The sequence below is a fragment of the Lontra canadensis genome, unplaced genomic scaffold (genome assembly GCF_010015895.1).
Source record: "Lontra canadensis isolate GAN:19392208 unplaced genomic scaffold, GSC_riverotter_1.0 scaffold44, whole genome shotgun sequence".
In the NCBI taxonomy this organism is placed as follows: Eukaryota; Metazoa; Chordata; class Mammalia; order Carnivora; family Mustelidae; genus Lontra; species Lontra canadensis.
Genome location: NW_022631038.1, coordinates 7,565,648 through 7,591,702, shown reverse-complemented (window position 1 = coordinate 7,591,702; position 26,055 = coordinate 7,565,648). Strand labels below are relative to the sequence as shown.

Genomic DNA, 26,055 nt, shown 5'->3' with positions numbered 1-26,055 from the left:
TTATAGATGTGGAGAAGCGGACAAGGACGTCTGCTATCACCATTGCTGTTCAATATTGTAGTGGAAGTATTATTCAGAGTAATTGCCAAGAAAAAGAAATAAAAGATATTCCAGATTAGTAAGGAAAAGTAAATCTATTTCTATTTACAGTTGACATGACCTTACATGTAGAAGACTCGAAGGAATCCACAAAGAAACTACTAGACCAAAGGAAAGACTTTAGCAAGGTTACAAAATACAAAATCAATACACAAAATCAAATTCTATTTCTCCACACAAGCAATAAACAATCCAAAAATTAAATAAAGAAAATACTACATTTACAATAACATTAAAAAGAATAAAATACTTGGGAATAAATGTAACACAAATATAGGACATCTATGTGGAAAACTACAAAATATCATTGAAAGACATTTTTTAAAAGATTTTACTTATTTGTCAAAGAGAGAGAAAGAGAACACAATCAGGGGGAGCAGCAGGCAGAGGGAAAAGCAGGCTCCCTGCTGAGCAAGAAGCCCTATACAGGGCTCAATCCCAGGAACCTGGGATAATGACCTGGGCCAAAGGCAGACACTTAACCAATGGAACCACCCAGGCATCCCCGTTGAAAAACATTTTTAGGGGTGCCTGGGCAGCTCAGTCATTAAGTGTCTGCCTCTGGCTCGGGTCATCATCCCAGAGTCCTGGGATCAAACCCCGAATCAGGCTTCCTGCTCTGCGGGAAGCCTGCTTCTCCCTCTCCCACTCCCTTGTGTTCCCTCTCTTGCTGTGTGTGTATCTCTCTCTGTCAAATAAACAAATAAAATCTTAAAAAAGAAAAAGGAAAGAAAGAAAGAAAGACATTTTTTAAAGACCAGACTAAGTAGAAAGACATCTTGTGCAATTGATTGGAAGATTTTGTACTGTTAAAATAGCGAGACTCCCCAAACTGAACTACAGATTTAAAGCAGTCTCTATCAAATACCCAGCTACCTTTCTCATAAAATTAATAAGTTTATCCATATGGAAACAATATGGATACTATTGGCTTATATTCATGCAGAAATTAAGGGAACCAGACTGGACAAAACTAACCCAAAAAAAGAACAAAATTGAAGGACTTCTGCTTCCCAGTGTCAAAACTTATTACAAAGCTACAGCATCTCAGAGTGTGCATTACTGCCATAAGGACAGATATATATACTAATGGAATAAAACTGAAAGTCCAGAAATAATCATTTACATTTGTGGTCAATTGCTTATCAATAAATATGCCACAACAATTCAACAAGGAAAGAATTTTTTTTTTCAAAAAATGGGACAACCCGATATCCACATGCAAAAGAATGAATTTGGATTCATACCTCACACCGTCTACAAAATGAACTCAAAATGGATCGAGGTCCTAAATACAAGCACTTGAGATTATAAAATTCTCGGGGAAAAAATAGGCATAAGTGTTCATGACTATGAATTATGCAGTGGTTTCTTAGACATGGCAACAAAAACACAAGCAAAAATTTAAAAAGGTAAATTGGACATCATCACAATGTAAAATTTTGCTCTTCTAAAGACACTATCAAGAAAGTGAAAAGTCAAGCAAAGAGTAGGAGAAAACATTTGCAAACCATGTATCTAATAAAAATCTTTTATGCAAAATATGTTAAAACAACAAAAATCCTTATAACTCAACATTAGAAAAACTACCCAATTTAAAAATGGGCAAAAAATCTGAATAGACAGTTCTTCAAAGAAGGTATCTAAATGGCCAAGGAACACGTGGGAAAGCTCAGCCACCTAACGTTAAAGAGAAGATGCTTCTCTCAGTGGTTTCCAGGCCCAGGATTTCGACTTTTGGGTATAAGAAAAACAAGAAGAAGCTGTATGTGTCACTGCCTCAGCAGATGGCGTCACCTCATCCAAGCAACAGTACCCCTAGCAGCAGCATGGGGAGCAATGGAAAGGACCAGCTGAACAAAACCAACATCTATATCCGGGGATTGCAACCAGGCATTACTGACCAGGACCCTATCAAATCCTACTGGTCATATGGCAGGATTGTTTCCCCTGAGGTCATACGGGAGAAAAGCACCAGCAAGAGCAACAGCTGTGGCTTTGTGGACTTTGACCGTCCTTCGGCAGCACAGAAAACTGTAACAGCACTGAAAGCCGGTGGCATACAGGCACAGAGCCACAAAGCAACAGGGGCAGGACCCCACGAAGTTATACCTGTCAATCCTTCCACTAGCAATGGATAAGCAGGAACTAGAAGAGGAAGCCCTCTGGCCAGGTTATCCTCACTCGAATCCTCCGAGACACCAGTGGGACCAGCAGAGGGGGCGGCTTTGCAAGAAGGGAGTCCACAGAGAAGTGTGAAGCCATCATCACCCACTTTAATGGAAAATGTATTAAGACACCCGCTGGAGTTCCAGCCCCATCTGACCCCTTGCTTTGCAGGATTGCTGACAGTCCGCAGAAATGGCAGAACCAAGGGAAGTCTGTGCAAAATGGACAGGCCTGGCTAAGGAATGCAGCTGTGGGTGGTATAGCCTTGACCTAGGACCCCAGCCCAGCTCTTCAGAATCAGTTTTCCCATTATAACATCTCCCGCAGCAGGATGCTTGCTCAGTCCACACCCTCCCCGTGTTTTCCATCTCCTGTGTCTTCCGACCACATGTGAGCCACACATGTGTGACTGACTGACTCACACATCTCCTCTGCCATCACCTAAGCCATCTTGGATGCACCACCCATCATACCTCCTGCAGCTTTCAGCTTCAGTTCTGCCCCGAGGGATGGATCACCCCATTTCTCTCCAGCCTGCCTTCACAGTGGGACTGCGTGCCCAGCAGGGGGGCACCTTTCCCTCAGCAGCACAGGCATGTACATGCCTTGGCTGTCGCTACACAAGGAGCGCACGTCTCCCAGTACACCCCTGTGCCTTCTCCCAGGAACCGAACCCACAAAACCTCTGAGGTATGCCCACACAAATACACTACTGGAGGTGCTGATGCTTCTGGACTCCAGGGGGCTAACCAGGAACACCTTCCAACCGTGGGCCTCGCTCAGCACGAACACCTGGGCATCGCTTTTCACAGGTCTGGGCCCGGAAAAAGATCTCTGCACTCCAGCCCTGTGCTTATTCCTCCATTTGTGAGGGTGCTGAGGGCAACTGTCACTTTTGGTGTGTGCTGCATTCAAGAGATCAAAAGAACTTTCTTTTCTTTCTTTTGCCAAGAAAGTTGTATATTTTGTTCCTAACTGCAACGTACTCTTTCCATATATCCCCCCCAGAACAAAAACAAAAACATATGAAAAGATATGGAACATCTTTAGTTATCAAGGAAATGCACATCAAAAAAAATCAAAATGAGATACTTCTTCACCCTCTCCAGGCTGGCTGTAATCAAAAATAGGGGAAATAGCATTGTTGACCAGGATGTGCAGAAACTGGAACCCTCACACCTGCTGCTGGGGGTTGAGAGTGGTGCAGCCACTGTGGAAAACAGTCTGGCAGTTCCTCCAAAACTGAATAATAGGATTAACATATGACCTAGCAATTCTCTCCTGGATGTATGCCCAAGAGAACTGAAATAGTCAACGGTTCCTCAAAAAGGTAAAGATAGAATTACTAGGTGACCGGCAATTCTACTTCTAGGTACGTGCCCCCTGAATGAAAACACGTACCCACACAAACTTGTATATGAATGTTGATAGCGGCCTCCTTCGTAAGAGCTGAAAGGTAGAAGCAAGCCAAATGTCCATAATCAATGAGTGGATAGACATGGGTGTGTGGAATGGATAAATCGTATCTATACAATGAAACATTATGTAGCTAAAAAAAAAAAAAAGGTAAATACTGATGCACCCTCTAACATGGATGAACCTTGAAAACATTATGCCAAGTGAAAGAAACCAGACACAAAAAAACACATAGTATATGATCTCATTTAGATGAGCTGTCCAGAGCAAGCACATCTACGGAAGCAAAATGATTTCAGAGTTTACTTAGATTTGGTGGTCGTTGGGGCAACTGAGCAGTAATAGCTAAGAGGTGAGGGGTTTCTCTCTGAGATGATGAAAATGTTCTAAAATTACCTGTGGTGACAGTTGCACGTATCTGTAAACGTATTTAAAAACCATTGAAATGTACACTTTAAATTTGTGAATTATTTGGCACATGAATTCTATTTCAATAAGGTGTTATGAAAAGAAAAGCAGTAAGACATTAAGTTGAAAACAAGAATTTCTTTTATATTTAGTAAAATTACTCAGTAGTTTCTATTTTCATATGTTTTTATAAAATTACTAAGTAACTTACCTTCTTTGTTCAACATTGCATCATTGTCATTGGGCCAATAGATAGACCTCTGTTGATTCTGCCTTATTTTTTTAAAGATTTTTAAAAATTATTTATTTGAGAGAGAGAACATGCGCACTAGAAAGAGAGGAAGCATGAGTCGGGGGAGGGGCAGCGGAAGAGCAGGGGGAGAAGCAGACTCCCCACTGAGCAGGGAATCAGATGTGGGCTCCATCCTTGGGGGACTCCGGGATTGAGACCTGAGCCAGGCAGATGCTTAACTGACTGAGGCACCCAGGCACCCCAATTCTGCTCTTTTTAATACTTGCACAATATTCAATATTGCATGCTTGAAGGTACCACTATTTGCCATCCTCTTTATCGGTGTTTGTATTGTTTCTAGTGTTTTGCTTTTACAAACAATGCTGCAATAAATATCCTTATACATAAAAAAAAAGAATTCATTTTAAGGGGCGCCTGGGTGGCTCAGTGGGCTAAGCCTCTGCCTTCGGCTCAGGTCATGATCTCAGGGTCCAGGGATCGAGCCCCACATTAGGCTGTCTGCTCGGCGGGGAGCCTGCTTCTCTCTCTCTCTCTCTCTCTCTCTCTCTGCCTGCCTCTCTGCCTACTTGTGGTCTCTCTCTGTCAAATAAATAAATAAAATCTAAAAAAAAAAAAAAAAGAGGCTATAAGTCAAACCTCTATTCTAAAAAAAAGAATTCATTTTATAAAGACCTTAATTTGTAAAGACACCAAGATAGTTCTGTGAGGAGAATCAGTGTCCTTTCCAGAGAATTCGTGAGAGCAGTATTTTCCATGTATCTGGTGACATTTAGACTCAGCCTTCTAAAGTGATAGATAAGATGAATGGCCCTTATGTGAACCTTTGAGCTTCATTCCCAGGCGTCTGCATTATTCAGCAAGACGTTTCCGCCCCCGTCCCCCTACTGCCTTCCCACTGAGGTAACTGTTCACTCGGTCATCTAACCACTGAAGAACTTTCCCTTTGGTAAAATGAGGTAAGTATATATTTCCATCTTCACACTGTGAGATTTAATTAGCTAATGATGGAAAAGTCCTTGGATGAAGAGTGCAATGGAAGTTCAAAGTAATATTGTTATTATGTTTAGCTATATTCTCAATATGTAACGTCACATAACCTTGCTGTTACAGTCCGATATGTGATTCTGGGCAAGCATTACTTCCAGGGAGAAAAAATAAGAGCCAGCTTTTTGGACATCTAGCACAAAGGCATATTTTCCTGTGATCTTAAGGTGGTGCCCATGTTTGCAACCTCTCTCAATTCAACTCTAATGATAATGGCCTCCATTTGTGTCCCTGCTGCCTGTAATCTATTTAATTGAAGTTACAAAAATGACCCTGACTTTCAGCCCTGCCTCGGCAGGTGGTGCAGCTGTGCTGAATATTTCTTGGATCTGTAAATAAAATACTGATTCTAGTCCCTTCTACAGAATGCATTTTGATACTGCAGATTTTTTTCAGTGTTGGCTCAATTAAGTTAGGTATCTCTAAGGGAAAGTAGGTTATCAGTTAAGGCAAAAAGGCAGTCCACAGCTAACACTGGTCATTTCTTTAAAAAGTGCTTTGAGCCCTCTCCTAATTTGTGAAGGTAACCTTACACAGCGATCAGATAGATTAAACACTGTGTCATGTTGACTCTGAAATGAAGACAAAAGCCTTGGAATTCTAAAGAACATCTTCTCATACATCAGGTCTCTACAATCAATACATTCTTTACTGGTAGTATTTTAGGACACCTGAGATGGTCTAGGACGGACTGGGTTTCTAAGGGACCTTTGGCTGACCACTGAAGACCTCTCCACCTTTGCTTCTCAATGGGAATTTGGCCCATGTTATGTGCTTAATAAACATTCTAATAGAAAAATGAAGGTACTTCCAGATGATGCTTAAGATCATTGTCCTGGTAGTTTCTGAACATAATTTGTTCATCGTAAGTGTTTCCCCTCTCTGGGAATTCATATCCCTCATCTTTGTTCTGATGTGTACTAACTGATGTGACAAAGAGCTCCCCCAAAGATGTCCACAGCCTGATTCGTGGAACCTATGGACTCCCTTACTGATTAAGGTTGCTGATGGAATTAAGATCGCTAATCAGGAGAGTTTAAAATAGTGAGACTGGGTGCCTGGGTGGCTTAGTCATTAAGCGTCTGCCTTGGTCATGATCCCAGGGTCCTGGAATTGAGCCTTGCATTGGGCTCCCCACTCCGTTGGGGGGCCTGCTTCTCCCTCTCCCTCTGCCCTTGCTTGTGTTCTCTCTCTTGCTGTCTCTCTCTCTGTGTCAAATAAATATATAAAATCTTTTAAAAAAAAAAAAAAAAAGCTAGATCGGGATACTTGGGTTGCTCAGTCGGTTAAGCATCTGCCTTAGGCTCAGGTCATGATCCCAGGGTCCTGGGATCGAGCCCCGTGCCCGGCTTTCTGCTCAGCAGGGAATCTGCCCCCCCCCTCTCTCTCTCTGTCCTGCCCCCTCTGCTTGTGCCCGCTCTCTCTCTTGCTCACTCTTGCTCTCTCTCTCTCTTAAACTCTTTAAAATAATAAAATTGCAAGAGTATCCCAGATTTTCTGAGTGGGCTCAGTATAATCACAGATAAACAACAAAAAAAGGTAAAGGTAAAAAAAAAAAAAGAGAGAGAGAGAAAAAAGGAGGTCACACAGTGAGGCATGTGAGATTCACTTGCTGTCACTGGCTTTGAAGACTGAGGAAGGGGCCAAGCTCCAGAAGCCGGAAAAGGCAAGAAATGGGTTTTGTTCCACAATCTGCAGAGAAGACATAACCCTGCAGACACCTTGATTTTAGCCCAGGGAGCTCCTGGTCAGACTTTTGACCTGCAAAACTGTAAAATAATGAATTTTTGTTGTTTTAAGCCAGTAAGTTTGTGGTCATTACAGCGGCACACAGAAAATGCATACGGTTCCCTTTTTTCTTGTTGACTCACTAGAGTTCCTTGTATATTCTAGATGCTGACCCACGTTCTACTTTTCCATATTAAAAGTATCTACTTACCTTTCTTTTTTTAGGATTTTTTTTATTTATCTGAGAGAGAGACAGTGAGAGAGGGAACACAAGCAGTGGGAGTGGGAGATGGAAAAACAGGCTTCCTGCAGAGCAGGGAGCCCGATGCGGGGCTCGATCCCAGGACCCTGGGATCATGACCGGAGCCAACGGCAGACACCCAACAACTGAGCCACCCAGGTGCCCCATCTCCTTACCTTCCAATCTGTCACTTTTTCTATGGTGTCCTTCATTCAGCAAAAATCCTTAATTTTTGTTAAGTCAAATATCTCATTTTTTTCTCTCATGGATTGTACTTTTCGGTATTTTATTTAAAACCCTTTCTCTTGGGGTGCCGAGGTGGTTCAGTCAGTTAAGCATCCAACTCTGGATTTCAGTTCAGTTCATGATCTCAGGGATGTAAGATCCAGCCCTGCGTCGGGCTCCATACTTAGCAGGGAGTCTGCTTGAGAGTCTCTCTCTCCCTCTCCCTTTGCCCCCCCAAATAAATAAATAAAAATCTTAAAGCCCTTTCTCTCCCTCAAGTTCCAGAGACATTTTCCTTTCCTTCTTTTGTTGGAGTTATGGCTTAACCCAGAGTTAATCTGGGCTTCTAGTTCACAGAGAACTTTTTCTTTCATGTGGTATAAAGTAGATCTCTGTTGGTTAGGATACTGGCCCAACTACTTTAATGGTGTCCAAACCATCTGTGGCCTAAGAAAGATAGAAATTTCTCTCTCACTGGAGGTCAAGATACCAGCAGGCAATCCAGATGTGTGGGACCCCGACACGGTGCCTTCTATTCCAGAGTCCAAGCAGCTGTTCTAGTACAGGTTTTATCTCAAAAGACAAGGAATGTTTTCCTTCTCACTTGCTTTCTGATAAATGTATCCAAAGACAGAAACTTAATATTATGTTCTGCTGAAGCAGAAGAGTGTAAGACCATCTAAAGATTCGTCTCCCAGTGTTTTGGCTTTAAGTGCCTCCACCATCATATATTCCTGAGAATCTTATGACTTGCTTGGAGATTTCTGTTAACACTTGGCAGATTAGCAGTTTGTCCTGGTTTTCCCCGCATTGCCTGTCCTAGAATCATCTTCTATGAAATTTTTGCCTTTGGTTTTCAATGTTGTGTCATGGTGTAATTTGGGGGGATAAACTAATTTAATAATCAGTGATCCAAATGTCAGTTAAAATTTAATTGATCCTATGAAACAGGTTACCAGGAGCGGGGGGTGGGGGAATACTGTTGAATGGGTACAGAGCTGCAATTTGGGAAGATGAAAACTTCTGGAGCTGGGTGGTGTGAGGATTGGACAACATTATGAATGTGTTTATGCCACTGAGCTGTGCAGTTAAAAATCATTAGCTTGGGGGCACCTGGGTGTCTCAGTTGGTTAAGCGACTGCCTTCAGCTCAGGTCATGATCCTGGAGTCCTGGGATGGAGTCCCACATGGGGCTCCCTGCTCAGCAGGGAGTCTGCCTCTCCCTCTGACTCTCCCTACTCTCATGCTCTCTCTCTCTCAAATAAATAAATAAAATCTTTTTAAAAAAATAACTTGGTAAATTTTATTTAATGTATATTTTACCATAATTTAAAACATAATTTTTTTAAAAGGGAGGTAAGTTTGAAAAGTGAGAAGATATGGCCAACGATAGGGTCCTGTAATGTCTCACCACAGTTTCATGATTTTTTTCCAAAGGTGACCCTTTACAGTTATGTAATAAGAAAATAAACAGGTGACAACATTACAGAGATAAGGAATGAAGGACAGATCAGTGCAGAGGACATCCAAGCCACATCAGGAACCCGGATGGGGGGGTTGGAATTGCAGAATGTAAGACTTCAAAATGAATTTAGAGATTGTGTTCATGGTTTAGTTTGCATGTGTATGTTTTATTTTAACCCAGTGGCCATGGGTCTCCAGAGTACCGGTCCATCCCTAGCTTTTTTTATAATTTTTTCTTAATTTGCGCAGGTGTGCTATTCTAAGGAGAAAGTCTGTGGCTTTCATTAGATCCCAAAGTATTCTCTTAACCCTCCGAAACTAAAGAAATGGATTGAGCCCGTGCTCACCTTTCACAGATGAGGAAACTGACACTAGAAGAAACATGGCTTCAAGCCCAAGGTCGCAGGGGTAGTTACAGTAGGTCCTGCTGCTTCTTTTCACAGGAGGTATTTTGAGTTTCAGGTGACTTCCTCCTTGAGAGTGTTTCCATTTTTAAAAGAGCACTGCTTGGAACTCACTGTCCTCAGAACAAAGGAATGGCTTGTAGCACAGCTGCCTCTGCTGGTCCTGCCTTTACTGATTCCAATGGGAGTCCTTTACCGAGGGAGGGACGAGGGAGACCAGAATAGAACAGAAGCAGTGGAAGGGTAGAGTATAGGCTAACAGCCATGCGGGGTGGAAGGCAGGTGCTGACTTTTTTTTTGGATGTCCTTGGGTTTAAATGACTCCCCTGAGAAGGTGACAGGAACTAGAACCATTGTGCTCCTATCACAGGAGAATCTAGCCGCAGGGCTGGGCAGGGCACAGTCCGGCTTCCCCAGGGAGGATGGAGAGTGATTTGCAGCAGGACCTTCCCAGAACAAAAGGAGAAGGAAGGAATTTGGACTTAGCACAATGACTACAAAGACTGAAAAGGCAGTCTGATAAAGCTTCCAGCCAGCCAAAGAAATGTAAGCCCTCTTCTTGGCGAGAACTAGCTGTGTGTTAGTAATAAGATCCTTTCTCAGGAAAGCAGATGCTTTGTAGACAACTGGTCTTAATGAGCACGCATCAGTAGGTTTGGCTGAAAACCTCACAATTCCAGAGAAGAGAATAGTTAAATCAAATAATGAAGGAGCCGTTAACGGTGCCTAAATGAAGGCACGCTGCCCGGAAACTGCGTGCTCTTCTATTAAGTCTCAAAAATGTTGTGCCAGGTGACACAATGCTCAAAACAAGTGTTAGTTAAATTAGTAGATTAGAATTACCAACTAATTAAATTGTGGGGCACAGTCTTTCTAGCATGAAGCGGTAGTCAGCAGCAGAGCCCCTTCCAATTATCTAGGGAAACGGCTCTCATGGAAGAAGGAGGGTAGCAGCTCCAACAGCCGCCCATATGCTCGGACTCTCCGCCACTTCAGCTCAGAGGATGCGCGTAGTGATGGGGAGAGACGTGTCGCAAGTGGGGAAGATTCCAGCAATAGCTCATTTTCCTGTACACAACTATAAATCTGCCTCTTTCAGGCAATGTGGACAGCAAATGTAAGAGATATAAGAGATACTGGTTTGTTTTTCCTTATATCCATGAAACAAACATTCAGAAAGTCTGAAGCACAAAAATTAGACTATCCTGACAATCACCTGTATTCTGCAGCCAGAATTTGAATTATTTACTCAGTGAGAAAGAAAATTGTTTCCTGTGATGTCAAATGTACAGTTTTCTGTGATTATAATTGTTTAATCATATACTGACTGTTGAGCTATCCTACAGCATGAATAAATTTTAATGGGGAATTAAAAAGAAATTAAAATCTATATTGCAAAAAAGCTGATAAGTAGTGGGGGGGCTCAGTGGTTGAGCTTCTGCCTTCAGCTCAGGTCCTGATCCCAGGGTTCTGGGGTGGAGTCCCATGTCTGGTTCCCTCTGCCCTTCCCCCACCAACTCGTACTGTCTCTCTCTCTGTCTCTCTCTCTCTCCTTTGCTCACTTTACCTCCCAAATAAATGAATAAAATCTTTGAAAAAAATCATTAAAAAAAAACCAGAAAACTGATAAGCAGAATGTAGATATGATTAGCATTTAAACAAAATATACATTAATGTTACAGGAGCTGCTTAGCATGAGAAATTGCAAAAAAAAAAAAAAATCTTACATGATTAACTGGTGTCAATTTGAAATCAAATGCAGCAATTTTATTTTTAGCCCTGTAAGAATAAACATGTAATTAGCTCTCAAAAAGGATGTATCATAAATAGTCCAGTCTATTTTAACCACCCAAATAGTTCAAGGTCATTGGATTATTTTTAATACATATTCAGAGTTTTCACGATAAAAGTAATCATTGTCATTAAAGACGTTTGAAATTACAGAAAGATGAAAAAAGAGAAAAATTACATTTTCCTTTTACTTTAGGACTTCTGTATACAGGTTTCTTTGCTTGTTTGGGGCACATAGTCACAGTTTTATTATGCAAATGATTTGATGTTCTTGTTCTTTTCCTTAAATAAAAATCATCTTCCAATGCTATTATACCCTACTTCCAACAATAGCTTCTGTTATTATATGTATCACCTTTTCTTAATTGCATTTTAATATTGCACAACATTCCATTTATTGTTTATTGTTTATAATAGCATCAAAAATACTTAGGAATCAATTTAACAAAATAATTGTAAGACTTGCACAATTAGGGGCACCTCGGTGGCTAAGTGGGTTAAAGCCTCTGCCTTCAGGTCAGGTCATGGTCCCAGGGTCCTGGGATCGAGTCCCGAATTGGGCCCTCTGCTGGGCAAGGAGCATGCTTCCCCTTTCTCTGCCTGCCTCTCTGCCTACTTGTGATCTCTCTGTCAAATAAATAGATAAATAACATCTTAAAAAAAAAAAAAAAAAGACTTGCACAATGAAAATTATGAAACGCAACTGAAAAAATATTTTTTAAGACCTAAGTAAATGGGAAGACATCCTGTGTCATGTGTTGGAGGACTCGGTATCATTAAGATGGCAGTCATCCCAAACTGATCTACAGATGCAGTGCAGTCCCTCACAAAATCCCAACTGCCCTTTCCACAGGAATGGACTAGGATGATCCTAAAGTTCAGTGAACAGAGAGTCTCAATTAAGATGCTAAATCAGATGGTTTACTAATTCAAAACTGTCAGTGAGACGCTGTGGGGGGGGCAGCTAGAATAATTAACATAGCATAGAGCACCAGAATCTTAAAGCTTGGGATTCCCTTTCTCACTCACTCTTTGCTCCCTCCTCCACCTTCTCCTCCCCTCCCTCTCTTCCTCAGTTCTTCTTCCCACCACCACCCTCATTCTGTCACAAGTACCAGAGTTGACATTGAAAGGTTATGCTGGAAGTGCCCGGGATCAGGAATATGCCTTGCCTCCTTTGGAACCAGGGGCAAGTACTTCTCATGTCAACTCTAGCTCGCCAGCTGGTCCTGCGAAACAACCATGGTATTGTTTGCATTTCTTAACCCAAGCACCATGGGCCAGGATGGGTCCGAATGAGTAACCAACCTAAGGATGATGAGCTATCAACCTAGAAGTGACAGGATCTGTACCTTCTGACTTGGCTGTCTCATATTTTCCTTTCCCTAAATAAACACTTTTGCTTGTTTCGTCCTATTTATCACATATGTAATATGTCTTGAATGTCCCTGACGTATTCTCTATATTTAACATATCGTGTGAATTCTGCTCGTAGTTTTCAAGCTACATCTTTACTCGTTTCCTAATTTTTTTTAAGATTTTATTTATTTATTTGACAGACAGAGATCACAAGTAGGCAGAGAGGCAGGCAGAGAGAGAGAGAGGGAAGCAGGCTCCCTGCTGAGCAGAGAGCCCGATTCGGGACTCGATCCCAGGACCCTGAGATCATGACCTGAGCCGAAGGCAGCGGCTTAACCCACTGAGCCACCCAGGTGCCCTCATTTCCTATTTTTAACACCTCTTGTGAGTTTTACCTACAACTCATAAACTATTAGCTTATGTATTCGCTACGCTTAACACTTAAATGAGGTTCATCCATCCCAACTGTGATGGTTAATTTTATGTGTCAACTAACTTACCTGGGCTAAAGATGCCCTGATAGCTGGTAAACCATCATACTTGGGTGTGTCTGGAAGGCTGTCTCTGGAAAAGATTAGCATTTGAATCAGTAGACTCAGTAAAAGAAGATCCACCATCACCAATGAGGTGGCATCATCCTATTCCTTGACGGCCAGATAGAAAGGGAATGGCATAGGAAAGGTGGAGGAAGAGTGGGTTTGCTTTCTTTGCTTAGCTGGGACATCCATCTTCTCCTGCCTCCAGACATCGACTCCTGATTCTTGGTCTTTGAGACTCAGACTGGGACTTCCACCCTCCATTCTCAGATCTTTGGGTTCAGACTGAATTGCGTGGGTGACTTTCTGGGTTCTCCACCTTGCAGATCACAATTCCTAGGATTTCTTGGCCTCCATAACTCTATGAGCCAATCCCTGTTGGCTCTCTGGAAAACCCTGACTAATAACTCATTTGTCTCTCTTGTCTTCTGTTATAGAATTAAATATTTCACAAATAATATAGCAAACTCTCATTATAAGAATTGAGAAAAATTACTCAGTTTAGTCGATTTTTAGGGTACTTCCATATTCCTCTCCCTTCATAAAATATTATAAATTTTAGCCACTTGACCTTCTAAGCAAATGTGAACCTTTGTAAAGCACCAACCCTATTCGTTGACTCATAGAGTTGCATCGTTTTCATCCCTTGTCTCCTAACACAACTGTATCAATCAAGAGACAGGAATGACAAGTTATTTTAACATAGACAACTTAACATAAACGATCAATAACTAGATGTAAAGAATTGTTAACTATGTTTTGAAGCTCTAAAAAGGTAAAACAGGGAATATTAAAGCACAGTGGAGGTCATAAGACTTTGGGAAGCAGATGGTTCCTTCGCTTTCAGGGGACTGAAGAGAAGCTTTGAGAAAGGGTCCCATAGAATTGAACTCCAGACCTCTGAAAAAGGGGGTGCCCAAGACACTGGAACCCCAACTTTTGTGAGCCAGCTGATGCTGGTGTCTCTTAAAGTGGCACTTTTTTTTTTTTTTTTTTAAGTGAACTCTATACCCAACATGCGGCTTGAGCTCAGGACCCTGAGATCAAGAGTCATGTGCTCTACTGACTGAGCCAGCCATGTGCCCCAGGGTAGCACTTTGAATTTAGTTCTTCAAGGGTTAGAAAGCCTGCAAAGTGGATCACCTTCTGCCCCAGCAATCAGCTGCTGTTGCTGGAGTGAAAAAATACTGTTTGGGAGTTGGTCACAGCTTCCCGTCTAGGAAGTCCTCAGGAAGGAGAAGCCCTCCTCCCTAACCCTGCATACCTTCCTATGGCCCTCCCTATGGGCAAAACCCACAGGGCACCAGTTGGCAGAACAGATATATCTGAGACCCAGTCCCCCTGTCACAAAGCCTAGCCGAGAGGGTGCTTGGGAGCTAAGGGCCAGTGACTTCATAACAGGTCCAACAACCCTGCCCAATGCAGTTAATGTGTTATGTGTCATTATTACTGAAAAACAGGTGCTATTTCCTCACTGACATCAGAGCTACATATGAACTGAAGACACAAGGGCCAATTTTTATTTCTACATGTGACCACCTGGTATTCTCTTCTAGCTGAAGCCTAAGATTCTATCCCAGGAGGAGTAACATACATTTCCCCTTTAAATCGGGAACCTATTCTGAATTATCAGTTAATGGTCAATACTTTATCCTCCTGAGTCTTTAATTTATAACCCATGTTTCTTTCAGACTTTCCGAGATGTCTATTCACTGGTTCCTGCTAGGATATAATAAGATCTTTCAAAGTGTTAAAACTCTAGTAACTGTCCCCATTTTCTACAGTGCTATAAAGGGTCACTCTCAATTGCCATGTGAATTTTTATCTCTGTCCCATTGGGTATAAATGTGGCCAAAAAATTATTTCAACTGAAATACTTAAACAGCGATTCAAAATAAGCCCCAGTCACCTAGAGCTATTATGCTAAGTGAAATAGGTCAGAAAAAGACAAATGCCATATGATTTCACTTATGTCTGGAATCTAAAAAGCAAGACAAATGAACAAAGAAAGCAAAACAGAAACAGACTCAAAGATACGGAGAGCAGAGTGGTGCTTGCCAGAGGGGAGAGGGTGGGGTGGTGGGTGAGATAGTTGAAAAGAATTAAGAAGTACAATCTTCCAGTTATAAAATAAGTCATGGGGGTGAAAAGTGCAACATAGGGAATATAGTCAATAATATTGTAATAACTTCTTATGGTAACAGGTGGTGTTATATTGGGGTGCCCAGGTAGCTCAGTCAGTTAAGGTTCCGACTCTTGATTTTGGCTCAGGTCATGATCTCGGGGTTGTGAGATTGAGCCTGGCCACACGACAGGTTCCACACTCACCACGGCCCCTGTTTGTCCATCTCCCTCTGTTCTTCCCCCTGCTTGCACTCTCTCTTTCTCTAAAAGAATAAGTAGAATCTTAAAATAAATATATATTTAGTCAGATGACCAAAATATATTTCTCAGATATATTTGATCTTCATTGATAGTTACTGAAAATGGCCTAGAGCATAAAAGTCAAATGGGTGTCTTATTATTAATGAAGACAACTTTTGGACCCTACCCAAGTGTGGAGGTTAGTTGCCAGGAGGACCAACCCTGAGATTAGAGGGTTGGAACTTCCAGCCTCTCTCCTGACCTCCAGGGTGGGGAGGGGGCTGGAGACGGAATCAGCCAACAGCTAATAACAATCACGGTTCTGCAATGAAGCCTCCATAAAGACCCAAGAGCACTGGCCGTGGAGAGCTTCCAGGCTGGTGAAACTGTAGGGGAGAGTGGTGATACCTGGAGAGGGCAGGGAAGATCTGCACCGGTTCCCTGTACCTTGTCCTGTGTATCTCTTCATCTGATACTGATTTGTAACTTTTTTTTTTTTAAGATTTTATTTATTTATTTGACAGAGAGAGATCACAAGTAGACAGAGAGGCAGGCAGAGAGAGAGAGGGAAGCGGGCTCCCTGCTGAGCAGAGACTCCGATGCGGGACTCGATCCCAGGACCCTGAGATCATGACCTGAGCCAAAGGCAGTGGCTTAACCCACTGAGCCACCCAGGCGCCCCTGATGTGTAACTTTCATCATATCCTGTAAGAAACTGGTAAACCACGTGGATGGAACTAGAGGGCATTATGCTTAGTGAAATGAGTCAATCGGAGAAAGACAACTATCATATGATCTCCCTGATATGAGGAAGTGGAGATGCAACGTGGGGGGTTTGGGGGTAGGAAAAGAATAAATGAAACAAGATGGGATCGGGAGGGAGACAAACCATAAGAGACTCTTAATCTCACAAAACAAACTGAAGGTTGCTGGGGAGGGGGGTCAGGAGAGGAGGGTGGGGTTATGGACATTGGGGAGGGTATGTGCTATGGTGAGTGCTGTGAAGTGTGTAAACCTGGCGATTCACAGACCTGTACGCCTGGGGCAAATAATACATTATACGTTAATAAAAAAAATTTTTTAAGTATTAAAAAAAAAAGAAAAACTGGTAAACTTAAGTGTTTCCTTGTGTTCTGTGAGCTTCTCTAGCAAATGACGAGAACCTAAGGAGAAGGCTGTTGGAACCTTGAATCTGAAGCTGATTGGTCAGAAGCATAGGTAACAGCCTGAGGTTTGAAACTGGCATCGAAAATGGGGGTGGGGGTGGGGGAAACAGTCTTGTAGGATTGAATCTGATGCTATCTCCAGCTAGAAGTGTCAGAGTTGAGTTGAATTCAGTTGAATTCTTGGACATACAGCTGGTGTCCAAGAATCGTTTGTGTTATACATATGGGGGGAACATCTCCACAAAGTTAGAATTGAGTCGAGGAACCCTAAAAGAGATGGTAACTAGATCTATTGTGGTGACCATTCTGTAATGTACATAAATGTCGAGTCACTGTGTTATAACTGGAAACGAATATAATATTGTAAGTCAACTATCCTTCAACCAAAAAAATTGGAAGAATTAAAAAGAAAAAGGCAGGGGCACCTGGGTGGCTCAGTGGGTTAAGCCTCTGCCTTCGGCTCAGGTCATGATCTCAGGGTCCTGGGATCGAGCCCCGCATTGGGCTCTCTGCTCAGCAGGGAACCTGCTTCCCCCCTCTCTCTCTGCCTGCCTCTCTGCTTACTTGTGATCTCTGTCTGTCAAATAAATAAATAAAACCTTTAAAAAAAAAAAAAAGAGAAAGAAAAGAAAAAGGCAAAAATTAACTCCATTCAAGGTATACTATTATACTGGTTATGTGTAGTTATTTCTGAAGAGCAAAACTCAGTTTAACTATCAAGGGAATTATACCAATATCATTAACCACAGATGTACATTTTGAGTACATTTTGAGTACATTTTTGAATATCACTAGAAATTCAAGACTATATTGAAGTTTTAATAATTAATCAGAAAAATGCAATGTTAATGAATCCCGATATATTCTGTATGACTTGTTATACACAGCAGGGGCATAGAAAAGCGCACATCACACAATGTAAATGAGACCATAGAGTAGGGGAAAAAACCCAGTACTCATTGAGGTAGCACCTTCCCTGTTTTAATTTTAAGCAGGTTTGCATCATATTATTGAAAGCAAAGTAAAACTAAACATTAGGATTGTTCACAAAGAAGTGTTAACTGCATACTCTACTTACTAGAAAATGTTTACAAAGTAATATTATCTAAAATAATAATTTTAGGGGTGCCTGGATGGCTCAGTCCTTAAGCCATCTTAAGGTCTGTTTTTGGCTCAGGTCAGATCCCAGGGTCCTGGGATGGAGTCCCGCATCTGGCTCCGGGCTCAGTAGGGAGTTGTCTTTTCCGTCTCCCTCTGCCTGCAACTACCCCTGCTTGTGCGCTCTCTCTCTCTCTCTCTCTCTCTGTCAAATAAATAAATAAAACCTTTATAAATAAATAAATAAATAAATAAATAAATAAATGGAATTTAAAACTCCTGCAGTAATAGAATATGCAAGAATTGTTTACCATAGCAAAAGATAACTTTTAACAATGACACAAGTAGTTTCTTTTATCGAAACATTTCTTGAGAGATAATATGTCCAGATTTTAACCATTTTGTATTATATATTTCTCCATTCATTCAAAACATTCTGCTTCAAGAAATACAGAAACTAGTTATTGCCCCTGCCCCAGTGGAATTTGGATTTAGTAATTATAGAATTTTAGCTCTATCCATCATGTGCATTCATCTTTTTTCATGCAATCTTGGAACAGTTCCTGGCCTGAGAAAGTACTGATTTGGGGGTGAGATGTAATATTTACAAGTTTTGTCACAATGGTAACATCTGGGTTAGTCTCTGCCATCTCACCTTAATGAGCCATGCCTATGATATGTCCTCTATTTAAATGACATGTTCAACTACTATTTATAGAACAGACACAGGGTTATAGGAAAGGTTAAAGCACTTTTCCAGATAAGAAAAGCCAAACAAGAATTTCTTGGTCAGATTGTATCCTTGATCAAGTACAACACAGCATAGTCAACAGATAATCAACTTGATGATATAACTGAGCCACAGAAAGAAAGAAAAGACATTTCTTCTGTTTGTATCTACTCATTGTAATTAGTTTTTGGTTATTGGCTTGCTGTAGGAAGTTTTAGGAACTTATTATTGCTAATTAAGTTTTAGTTTAAAGACAAACATACATAGTGATTGTGCCAACAGGTGGAAAAGGTTTATTTTGCGTACCTTAAACACTGTACTTCATATACAATCAGAGATTTCTTGCAATTTTTAGATGACGGATTAATATGCAGGTTGCTAAACCATAACAGCCCAGCAAGTAGATAAAACACATTCAGTTCAGTAGAGAGGCACTAAGATTCAAGAAGCTTATGGAACGATTATTAAATTCACAGAAAGACCCTCCATTTTGAAAATGCTTGTTTTTAGTAATAGCTATGACTTAAAGTGACTATATGTGCCAGGTCCATGATTTAATCTTTAATTAATCTCCATGGTTTTATGAGGAGGTTGTTCGACATGAGAGTGAGTTAAAAAGCTAATGACACTTGTCTAGGACCACACAACCAATAAATGACACAGTGCTGTTCTCCCCATAGGAACACCTAAGAGCGAGCTTTTCTTAGAACAATTATTTTCCCCCACAGTTTCCAGGGCCATTACACAAAGTTAAAACTGTAAAAATCTGGAAATCCCAGGAGCTAGAGAGTCTCTTGGTTCACAGCCTGATGTCGAGCCCAATGCTGAGAACCTGAGACCAAAATAACTCACGGCCTTAGATCTGGCATCTCCAGTGGCAGGAGCCCCATTCACTTGTACCAGTAACGCCCTGAGAGCACACAATCCAGCCACATGCTGGAGATCTTTCCATAGATGTTCCCTCTGTGCTGCTCAGATTCCAAAGCTAACCCTCCTATGCCCAATTCCCTCTTGAGCTGTCAATTTAATCTCTGCGAAGGTTTCAGCTGATCCTGTGAGGTCCTGGTTACTATTAGGTCACAAGCTCATCCATGCATCTGGAAGGTCTAGAAACTAGATAAGCTTTTTTTTTTTTTTAATGTATTTATTTATTTATTTGACAGATAGAGATCACAAGTAGGCAGAGAAGCAGGCAGAAAGAGAGGTGAAGCAGGCTCCCTGCCGAGCAGAGAGCTCGATGCGGGGCTCGATCCCAGGACCCTGGGACCATGACCTGAGCCAAAGGCAGAGGTTTAACCCACTGAGCCACCCAGGCGCCCCTAGATAAGCTTTTAATGCATCTCCAATGTCAACCACTGTACCAGACACATAGTGGAATGTATCGAATGGATAAATAACGGAACTAATAGGTGAATGGAAGCATAATAAGGCCCAGTACAGACTGCTGTAGACACCCAGGACAGTTTAAGAGCCTAAAATTGTAGAACTCAAATATCTTTCCAGCTTCTCAATCGAATGCTTTCTCCATTTTACGAGGAGAACCTGAAATCCAGCCAGAAGCATCTCCTTAGCTATACAGAGTTAGTGGACCATAAACCAGATCACACACTCCTCACCCTTTGTCCACAGATACTGCCATAGGAGTCATCTCTCCACAGCACATCGAAACAAGAAAACAAGCGTGTTCACTTGTTATTTTCACTTATTTAGCACTTCTCTCCCTCATGAAGAACAGAATATTGAGATGACGCATTCTCTTCACTTTGGGGAATATTCTAATTCCATCTCATCAGAGAGCATGCTTACCATTATTCTTCCAGTTAAAGTAAATACCAGCTCTGGGGCGCCTGAGTGGCTCAGTGGGTTAAGCCTCTGCCTTCGGCTCGGGTCATGATCTCGGGGTCCTGGGATCGAGTCCTGCATGGGCTCTCTGCTCAACGGGGAGCCTGCTTCTCCCCCTCTCTCTCTGCCTGCCTCTCTGCCTACTTGTGATCTCTGTCAAATAAATAAATAATACACTTTTTTTAAAAAAAGTAAATACCAGGTCCGAGATGAAAATCGATTGCCAAGATGGAGAAGGAATCAAAATATTCAGCATCTGCTCGCACTCTCTTTCCTTGACTTTAAGGAATTTGAGGATAAGCCCCCCACTGTGATATGTTTTGAGCCTCGGAGGCAGTTCTTTTGCCTTTATGAGAGAAAGAAAGGGTCAGAATGTACCTATCAAAGTAAGTAGGAGAGTTCCAAAAGTTCTCTTCCCTGGCAGTCATCTGCAGACTTAGGAAAGCAAGCTGGGTGTTCCCTTTTGCCGTCTCTGTCAACACTCCTTCTGGTCAGAAGCCCATCCACTTACTCAAAAAGAACAGATTACTGAAGTCAAGAGATCTGACGAGATCTAGCTCCGCCTTCTCTGGGCTGAGACGCTTGACATCTCTGGACCTCACTATCTGTCCGTCGAGTGGAAATGATACATACATTCCTTAGTTTTCGGGATTAAGGAAATCAAAAGTGGTGACGCACAAGAAAAGATGTGGTAAATACACTGCTTTGTTATTTACCAATATGTCCTCCCGAGAGGGAAAGTGATGTGTTTAAAATAGACCAGCCTTTAGAGAATCAGTCAAAATAGTTTTGTTGATAATTGGCTTGTGAAGAATACAACTTTCCAATTTTGAGAATTGATCACAGAGAAGAAAAGCAAGATACCGCGTATCCGTCTGAACTGAAACTCACCTTCAGGTCAGGTCACTCTCCATTTGCCAAATTCACGCCAATAGTAACTGCCTCGGATGTTTTAAAATTTCACAAAGCTCCTACAAAAATAGGTTTATGAGAAATTGCATTATTTGTAATGATGTGGTTAATTTATTTTTCCACAACTATTATGTTTTTGGGTTTTAAAAAAGAGAAAACAGGGAAGACAAAATATACATAAAGCTTGCAAACTTCTGTGTAAATGTGTGTTGACTACGGCTTGGGTTCCTCTGTGTTCCCCTCTCCCCTGTACTCCGTGTCACTCAGGTCAAAGAGCTGATTTCCCCATCGCAGCCACTAAAATTGTGTGGTGTTTGCAGATCAGCTTTCCGTGCCTTACTCACATCTCTTCACACAGGGTAATAAGGTAGTGAACGAGTATTATTTTTAATTGAAGAGTTGGCTTTTGACAGTATTGAATTCGGTGGCACTGAGTATTTGAAGAAGGACGGTCATCTCGAAGTTTCAAGAACGCACTCGTTCCATGAAACTAGATTTTCCACTTGGAAGTATGTCTCCGTTCTGGCAAGGATCCCGTCGTGTGAGGGTGTTTATTTTACTGCAGAAAAAGACATCTTTCACTTGGAAAGTGTTCACCTTTTACTTGAAGCGAGCTAAATTCGGTAACACGGGGTAAAAATAAATTAAGTTCATTATGTGGAGCTTCAGGTGTACGGATGCTGTCTAATAAGACTTGAATCATGGTAGATTTTAATCACCTGTCCTTATTTTTCGACTCTGGGACCGACATGCCAAAGTGCTTAGCTGAGAAGTACCCCATGTATATTTTAATGAATATCAATGCAGACTAGTCTCTGTTTAAAATATATATATATTTTTTCTTTTTACCAAATGGAAGAATTGCATAAACCATGGAGACAAATGCTGTGGGAGGCGCCTTCCCCCATCCGTGTCATGCTGCCGTTCCTTGGGTTGCATTCAGCTGTCGGGGAGATGAGCCCCCTCAGTCCTGGGTTGGGGTGAGGACAGAGGCTGAACGGGCACTCCTCATTCCACCGGGACTTGGTCGTGTTGGTGGATGTTGGTGGATACAACACCGGTCAGTGACGGGGGGGGTCTGCGGGGCACTCATTCTAAAGCCGGATGCCAGAAGGACTGTGTTTCTCACTGCTCATCCAACCTCTGGATACGTTTGTGGGAGCGCGTGGTGTTTGCAGCTGCTGCAGCCCCCTCGTGACCATGGGGAGTGGCAGGAGGTGGCCCAGTGCTGGGAGGAAGGCAGAGCAGAAAGACGAAATCATTTCCCTCCAACATGTCTTAAGCCTCTGACTTAAGGACCCAGGGAACCACCCTCCCTCCAGACAGCTTGCTATGGAAATTTCCCCTTAACTTTTGAGCCGAGTGTTCTGTTACTGTTAGACAACACTATCACCGCTAACATTTTATATACCCAACAATCGATCGGGTTTTTTTCGAGATTTATTTGATAAGGGAAAATCTGTGTTCTAAGACGGCCGGCGGAGTTGGCAAAGGAGTCCCAGCCACTGCACCGGGGCCCTTCCAGGTTCTTCTCCCTGCCCTGCTTTCCACGAGCACCAAAAGTACCAAGTATGCAGAAACAGAAGGGTATAAATTACTCGCTTCGTCTGTGCTCGGGGCTCAGACCTTTGGAGATCATCCTACTCTGAGCCCGCTGGGGTCAAATAAACCGATCGTCCAGAGTGCCGCTAGTTCTTCTGTCAGGACCCAGATCAGATTCCGAAACATTTATTTATCTGAGAGAGAGAGAGAGAGAGAGAGAGAGATCTCAGAGGGTGGGGAGGAGGGGCAGAGGGAGAGAGAGAATCTCAAGTAGACTCTTCACACGGAGCCTGACGCTGGGCTGGGTCTCATGACCCTGAGATCATGACCCCGAGATGACAACCTGAGCCAAAACCAAGAGTTTGGTACTTAACAGACTGGGCCACTGAGGTACCCCCAGCGATCGATTCCTTAACTGATTGATTTCTGGAGTTGAATGCCAGAATGCTCAGAGCTTGACTTAATAAATCATTACCCTGCCCTGGTCTTAGCTCTAGCAGACCCCAAACTAGTATCAGCGGGGGTGATTCCCCCCCACCCCTACCCCGTCAATCCAGTGTAGACAGACACATACCCAGAGCCTTCACCAAAAAGATACAGAGAAGTAGAAATGGAGTTTGCCTTCTCCTATCTGCCAGTCCCCTGCCCCCTCCAAACTCTTCAGTCCTTTATGGAGCGCGTGGGTACCTGGAGTGGTGACAGCGCCACTGCGGAAGGAGGGAAACGGCGCCGCACATGTCCGTGTGCTGAGCAGAAGCTACCTCCCTCTCTACGCCAGCTTCCGTTCCCCACGCCGCTGCTGCCTTCCCGTTCCCAGGGATAAAGTTCACGTGTATATTGGGATCCACAGGCTCACGTGTGAACCTAAGGCAGCCCGCACCTACGGAAATGCCTGTCGAGGAACTCCAGCGCAGGCCAGTCACAGTCCAGCACTTAGCTGTAGCTAGCTTACCTCACCCTAGAACACAGCACCTGCCTGCCTTCCAAGGACATCCTGGTCTCCTCGCATATCCTGCCCCATTTCTGCATTGCCTCTCCCGATGCTCTACAAAACTGACTCTTGCCCCAGATGGCTGCAGAAGGTCATTCCACTGCTAGGCCAGGCCCTGCATCCCCCCAAGCCATGCGTTATTTTACCTTGGATGAAGGACATCAGAGTCCCTGCTAAATTGTAGATTTGTCATTTACAACTATTCGTTTTTGCCTTGTTTCAGACTCAAGTCCTGAGCGGACCTGGTGTCCCTCTGACATGCTGATCATGTTGGCTGTAGTCTGGAACTGTCCGTTTGCCTCCTTTATCTGGATTGGATTTCTGCTCAGACCTGATAACCAGACTGACCAGGTAGGTGAAGGAATTTGAATTTCATGTAAATGGGATGAAAAGCCACTGTCTGATTTTAAACAGGGAACCTGACCCTGAGTAGTAGCTGATTCCCCACCTGGCTGCTTGCAATCACTTACCTGCGCAGTCCCTCTGGGCCTTGGGGTTTGTGACTCCGGATCAGAAGAAGCAGAGCTGGGAAGTCAACCCTGAGTCAAATACAAGCTCCGTAGCAGGCCAGCGGCAAGTAAGGGGCAAAACCACTTAATGTCTTTCAGCCACAATCCCATTTGAGTCAGGTGGCAATGGAAAGGAAGTATAGGCAGAGGAAACCAAACCACAGACTCTTCCATTCCGGGGCCCATAAAAAGCTAGTAGGAGAAAAAGTTGAAAGAGAAAGGTAAAACCTATCTGCAATGATCAAAAAGAGCGCGACCTCATGACAAAATGTGGCAGTGCAGTTAATAAGCAAATACTGGTGAAACTCCCACCAAACTCCTCAAGAGTCAGTAGAGGTCTCGGGGATATATCTCAGATACGGAGAAATACATTTTAGGGATATCTTTATCTTTCTTCTGCGGCTGCATGTGGGGGGAGGAGGCGCGGGGGTGGTGACTGCTGGGAGGATGTAATGTAATGAAATGGTAGAGGGGAGGATGGAGCCTGGCTTCTTGCCAGAAGCAGAGGTTTAAGGGTGTAGTGTTGGCTTGGGAACCACCTGAATTCTGGGCTCATCTTCCCAAAGGCACGGCGTCCGTCCCACTTCCTCTCTCTGGGTTCAAGGAACAGTTAGGTAGGGCAGTTAGCAAAGTCTGAAAAGTGAGAGTAAAACTCTGTAGATTCAATTTGTAAACCAGTCCCTTTGGCCATCTTAAAGAACTCCAACTCATTAGGAAACAAAATGGAATTGGGATAAAAATCTCTTTGAAGGGTGTGTTCAATAAATGAATGAAGGCATAGCACCATTCCTACTTGAACGCCTAGAGCCATTTTCAGCGACTGAGCTTTCATTAGAATAAGCAAGAAATTATTTTTTATTCATTACAGCTTTATTAATTACGTCAACAACAGACGCATCACTAGTCAATGGTAAGATTTTATTACAAGGGAAGAGTGACAGTGGTACTGCATACTTTCCAAAGGTGTGTCTTTGTTAGTAAAAACTAGCTAGGGTGTGGTAGAGCTCTCAGTCCGTGTGAAGTTACAGGCTTATAAAAACAAACGCATTAGAGTACGCTTCATTCACAAACAATGGAAAACCCACAAATTCATGCATTACTTACTCCGATGTTCAGATATGAGCCAGAAACAAACAAAAAATAGTCTTACTGAGAATTTTGAAGGAATTCTTTTTTAAAAGGCTTTATTTTTTTCTGTTTAACAATGGTTTATTTCTTTATAAAAATTTGTAGAGCATTGCAAAGCAAAACATTGGCTAGGCTTGAAGGAATATGGAATTCCAAGTAATACAATTGCTGGACTTGTGTGAAGACCAATAATTAACAGTGAATATCAACAAATGACATTGTTTGCTTGGTTGGACACACAGGAAAACTTAATGTACGCTGGCCCAGAGTTGTAAGAAATTTACCTCTCCCATATTCAGAAACAAAAGGCCTATCCTTGATTTTAACCGTGGTTACAAATAAAATACTTAGTGCTTTTTTTTTGTTTGTTTATTCAAAAATATTTTTCTCAAAATGTCATTACAATGGTGCATAAGGCAAAGTCCACAGCATAATATCACACCCTTTTACCCTAGCAAAGAATTAAAAAAAAAAAAAAAAAGCTATCACAGGAATTTCTGAGAATGTTTTGGGAAAAAAGTGGGACATTTTTTGAGTAGCAATGGAATGTTTTTTTAGTGGGTGGAAAAAGTAACAGCAGACACTCTGAAACATAATACTTTATTTTTTTTATTTAATGGAAAAATACTTTTCAAA

At 42.3% G+C, this 26,055-nt stretch overlaps 1 pseudogene; it reads left to right on the top strand.

The window, feature by feature from the left end:
• The first annotated feature begins 1,576 nt into the window (after window positions 1-1,576).
• Window positions 1,577-23,738, top strand: LOC116876178 (annotated as a pseudogene).
• The last annotated feature ends 2,317 nt before the right edge of the window (window positions 23,739-26,055 follow it).